The sequence below is a fragment of the Chrysochloris asiatica genome, unplaced genomic scaffold, assembly GCF_000296735.1.
Source record: "Chrysochloris asiatica unplaced genomic scaffold, ChrAsi1.0 scaffold00402, whole genome shotgun sequence".
Lineage (NCBI taxonomy): Eukaryota > Metazoa > Chordata > Mammalia > Afrosoricida > Chrysochloridae > Chrysochloris > Chrysochloris asiatica.
In genome coordinates this window covers 217,101-222,905 of record NW_006408920.1, presented here as the reverse complement: position 1 = coordinate 222,905, position 5,805 = coordinate 217,101, and the positions used below count along the sequence as shown (strand labels likewise).

The window sequence follows — 5,805 nt, the reverse complement described above, 5'->3', positions numbered from 1 at the left end:
GAGGTTGGCCCAGGATTGGACATTGTTTCGTTCTGCTGTGCATGGGGTCGCTATGAGTCGGTTCCGACTCGATGGCACCTGACAACAACAATCCCTGAAAAGAAACAAGTGATTTCAAAACTCACAAGTAGAGGAGAGGACTGGGTACTTATTTTTTTTTAAATGTTCAGTAGGTTCCAGAGATTTTTTGCTGGTATCCTTATCTACAGTCATGCTGAGTAAAGCTATAGCTAAATGGAAGTTAAATTGTATTCCTGAGGTGTTAATGTTTACATTTTAATATCTGCAGTCTCTCAGAGAAAGCAAAAGTAACTACAAATAGTGCTATGACAGAAACCGGTTTCTTGATCAACAGTGTTGCTTCAGCATGCAATGAAGTTGTTCATTCTGAAGTGGACACGGCTGTTAATTATAAGAGGCTTTGTTATTTTTTATGACACATCTTTTGGTCAGTTTAAAAACAAGTTTTTTTAATGTTAACTCTTCTCTGACACTTTGGAGTTACTGTTGCTCTTCCCATTTTCATTAAGTCAGTATATTCTGTACAAGCATAAAATTTCATTATAGGAAGTAGTCTGGGATATGAAGAATAACATGTGGCTAGCCTCTGAAAGGTCCTGGTTCAAACTACAAGAAAGGTTATTTTAGAATGTCATTGTGTTCCATGATCGCAGCTTGGTTAGCACAATGATAACAGTAGTTTGGAGCACTGAAAATTGTCACTACATTCTGGTCACGGCATCAATTACACCTCCATAATCAGCTAGTGAGATCTAGCACAAACACAAAGCCATTGGTATGATTAAATATCTCAGAAATATCTTGTCCAAAGGTGTAATCAGCTCCTCTAGGAGCTATACCCAAACCACCTTGGTCATCTGGATCTGACCACAGCAATTCACACATTGGGCCCTCATGGGAAACTTCTTGTAAGAATCAAGTGCTCTGATGTGATCCAGTGTCTCTATGAATGGTGAGAGGCCACCATATAGACAGAAGATCTGCCCATCCACCTAGGCAGTGAGAGTGAGATAGTCAAAAAGATCTGTAAAATGTTTCCACACATTAGCATTTCCATATTTCCTTAAACATTCATCATAGAAACCATGTATTTGTGTGATCTGCATGCTCTTGTGATTCCTTCAAAGAATGGTGATGCGTTAACAGTAAAAAACCTTAAGAGCTACAAGCAGTGTAACTGTTAATATATCCTCTGTCAATATAATCTCCCATAAACAAGTAATTTGTATCTGGTGATTTCCCACCAATTCTAAACAGTTCCATGAGATCGTGAAATTGCCAATGTGCGTCTCCACACACAGTGACTGGATATTGAACTCTTGCACGCTGCATTATTTTGTCAGAGCTTCTTTAGCCGTCTTGCAGAAGCTTTTAACCTGGGACTGGGACAACTGCTTGCACTCGTTCAGCTGCTCGATCCACTGGTCTGGTTCCTTTGGTTCCTTGTGAACACTTTCTTGTCCTTAATACCACCCGCCAAATCCTGCTGAAGCTCCACTGCTACTCACACGCCCCCCCTCGCACAAGGGCCGCATACACACACAAAGCTCCGGGTGTCCTGGGTACTACAGTGGCTGCTCATGGTTGCTTGATGCTACCGCTGGCCCACGGAGTGTCTCTGCAGTGCTCACCACCGGCTGCTGTACCTCCTTCACCGCTCACTATAGCTCCTGAGTTATGCTCTCTGTAATATGTTGCAGGATTTTAATGAGTCTTCCTCCAATCTTGATGCCATATTTTTCTTCATCTAATCCTGCTTCCCGGAATATTTGCTCAGCATACATATTGTATAAGTATGGCATACACCTATGCTAATTTGAAACCATTCAGTGTCCCCTGGTTCTGTTCCAACAACTACCTTTTGGTCTATGTGCAGGTTCCTCATAAGCACAATTAAGTGATCCTGAATACTCATTCTCCACAGTGTTGTCCATAGCATGTCATGATTCAAACAATCAAAAGCCTTTGCATAGTCATTAAACAAAAGGTCAACATCTTTCTGGTATTCTTGGTTTTCACCCAAGATCCATCAGATATCAGCAATGACATTCTTTGTTTCACTTCCTCGTCTAAATCTGGCCTGAACATCTGGCAGTTCTCTTTCAATGTGATTTGCAGCCATTTTTGGATTATTTTAAACCAATTTTTACTTATATGAGACATCAGTGATATTGTCCCATGATTTCTGCTTTCTGTTGGCTCTCCTCTCTTTGGAATGGGCACAAACATGCATCTCTTCCAGTCATTTGGCTAGGAAATTGTCTTCAAAATTTCTTGGCATGAATGAATGAGTGCCTCCAGTGCTGCCATCAGTTTGTTGAAAGATTCCAATTTGTATTAATCAATTCCTGATGCCTTGTTCATTGCCAATGCCTTCAGTGCACCTTGGACTTCCTTCTTCAGTAACATTGACTCTTGATCATATGTTACTTCTTGAAATGGTTCAGTGCCTCTGTGTATTCCTTCCATCTTCCTTTGATGCTTTCTGCATCATTCAATATTTTGCCCATAGAATCCTTTAACAGTGCAACTTATGGTTTGAATTTTTTTTCAATTCCTTCAGCATGAGAAATGCTGAAGGTGTTCATCCATTTTAGTTTTCTAACTCCAGTTCTTTGCACATTTAAAAAAATAATATTTAACTTGGTCTTCTTGAGTTGCTTTTTGAATATTTCTATTAAGCTCTTTTACCTCCTCATTTCTTCCATTTGCTTTAGCATCTGCACTCTAGAGGGCAAATTGCAGAGTCTCTTCTGACAACCATTTTGATCTTTCTCTTCTTTCTTGTCGTCTTATTGACCTTTGCTTTCTTCATGTATAATGTTCTTGATATCATCCCACAACTCTTCTGGTATTCCATCTGTAGTACAAATCTGTTATTGAGATGATCTCTGAACTCAGGTGGGATATTTTCAAGGTCATATTTTGGTTGTTGTGGACTTGTCTTAATTTTCTTTAGCTTCACCCTGATCTTGCATATGAGCAATTGATGGTCTGTTCCACAGTTGGTCCCTGGCCTTGTTTTGACTGATGATATGGAGTTTTTCCACCATTTCCCACAAATGTGTTGTTATTGGTAAGTGCCATTGAGTCATTTTCGACACATAGCGACCCTGTATAGGATTTCTGAGGCTTCAGATGTAGTCAATTTTATATATGTGTATTCCATCTGGTGACATCTATGAGTCACATTTTTAATGTTGTTTAAAAAAGATATTTTCAGTGAAGAAGTCATTGGTCTTGTGAAATTCTATCATGTGATTTCAGCATCACTTCTATCACCAAAGCCATGTTTTCTAACTACTGATCCTACTTTGTGTCCCATATTTATATTCTAATTATCAGTAATTATCAAAACATATTGATTAAATGTTTGTCAATTTCAGACTGAAGAAGTTGATAGAATTCATCAGTGTCATCATTACTGGCTTTAATGATTTGTGCATAAATTTGAGTAATAGTGCTATTAGCTGTTCTTTCTTGCAGCTGTCTATGATAGGATAGGTTATTATCCTATTGCAGACAGCTTTGTATATCAAGACAGATCTTGATATATTTTAATGATGATGAATGCAATGCAACTTCTCTTCAATTTGTCATTCCTGGCATAATAAACCATGTGATTATCAAATTCAAAATGGCCAATAATCACCCATTTCAGCTCACTAATGCCTAGGATATCTATGCTATGCATTCATTTTATTTTTGAATATTTCCAATTTTCCTATATTCATATTTCATACATTCCATATTCCAATTACTAATGGATTTTTTGCTATTGTTTCTCTTAATTTTGAGTTATGCCCCCATCAGCAAATTCAGGTCCTGAAGGCTTTTCTCCATTTGTGTCATCATGGTCAACTCTGCTTTGAGGAGGCAGCTCTTTTCCCAGTTATATTTTGAGTGCCTTCCAACCTGAGGGCTCATCTTTTGGCACTATATCTGACAATGTCCTGGTATTCATCATGATGTTTCAATAGTCAATATTCTGGTGCTCTCTGACAGTGTTCCACTGCTAGTCATAAGGTTTTAAGTAGCTAACTATTCATAAATAGTCTATCTCTCCTTCTTTCATAGTCTGTCTTCATCTGGAAGCTTAGTTGAAGCGTATGTGCCATCGTTGACCATGCTGATATTTAAAATACCCATGCCATACATATATTTCGGAATCATAGAAACAGACAAGCCATAACAGTATGACAAACTGACAGATGGAGATAAATAGATAGGTAGATAGATAGATAGATAGATAGATATTTAAGTAGATAAACAACAAAAATTGATTATCTCTTATGATTTTGCATGTTGACTGAAATCAAATGAGTGAATCTCCTACTTCACATGTTGCCTACTGGAGTTTCAATCATTAGGAGGCTTTACTAGACTAGGATTTCTAAGGTAGCTCACTCACATGATTTATGAGTATTGCTTGTAGAATGGATGCTTAGCTGGGATTGTCAGTGGCTGTGCCCTCCTGTTATTTGCATTGCCTCTCCAATGGCCTGGATACTCATTTGCATGGTGAATGAGTTGTAAGATGGAACACTCTTAATGATATAAAATTGAAAACAGCAGGTCTCTTAAGATCCAGCCTGTAAAGTTATAAAGTATCACTTCTGTTGCATTCTAGTGATCATAGAATGTTGTTGGTCCAACACAGAATCAAGAGGAAAGGAAATAGACAACCTCTTTTTCAAAGTTATGACCAAGAATATGTGGCTATTTTTATATAACATGCCATTCATTTGTTGTATGGTACCTCATATTGATATCTATTACTCATATTGCAATACAAGTACTAAATTATTAATTTACAATTATATTACAATATAAAAGCTAAATTATAATATAAGGAGTCCTGTAATGGCACTGTAGAAGAAATACAGGGCTGTAAACCAGAAGTTTGGTGGTTCAAAACCATCAGCTGTTCCTCAGAAACCCTATACAGTATTGATATGAGTTGGAACTGATGACTCTACAGCACTTAACAACAATATTATAATAGGAACAAATTAAAATTACTTTAAAGAGATATTTAAAATAGCTAACTTCTTGTTTTATATATATTATTTTAATCAAGCTTGAACCTCTGGAGTTATTTGTCAATGCATGCTTTCAGCTATTTCTGTATTACCTTTAGTAAAACTTTACTCATATGGGATATCAAAGACATTGTCCAATGATTTCTGCATTCCGTTGGGTCACCTCTCTTTGGTATGGATACAAATACGAATCTCTTCCAATCAGTTGGCCAGATAGTTGTCTTCCAAACTTCTTGGAATAGATGAGTGAGTGCCTTCTGTGCTACCTCACTTTCTTGAAATATTTCAATTTTTATTCCATCAATTCTGGATCCTTGTTCTTTGCCAATTCCTTCAATGTACCTTGGACTTCCTACTTTATTATCATGGGCTCTTGATCATAGGCTATCTCTTGAAACGGTTGAACATCAACAATTTCTTTTTGGTACAATGACTCTGTGTATTCCTTCCATCTTCTCTTGATGCTTTGATTGTTGAGGCTTGACTCTCAGAAAATTAGAAATTGTCAAAAATGAAATTGAACTCATAAGCATTGATATCTTAGACATTAGTGAGCTGAAATGGACTGATATTGGACATTTTGTATCTGACAACCACATGGGTTACTTACTATGCCAGGAATGACAAATTGAAGAGGAATGGTGTTGCATTCCTTGTCAAAAAGAAAATCTCCTGATCATTCATGAGGTACAACACTGCCTGTGATAAGTTAATATCCACCTGCCTACAGGGAAGACCAGTT

At 37.4% G+C, this 5,805-nt stretch overlaps 1 pseudogene; it reads right to left on the bottom strand.

The window, feature by feature from the left end:
• Positions 1 to 759: 759 nt before the first annotated feature.
• The window catches only part of LOC102837441, a 162,011-nt pseudogene continuing 156,965 nt past the window's right edge, over positions 760 to 5,805 (bottom strand).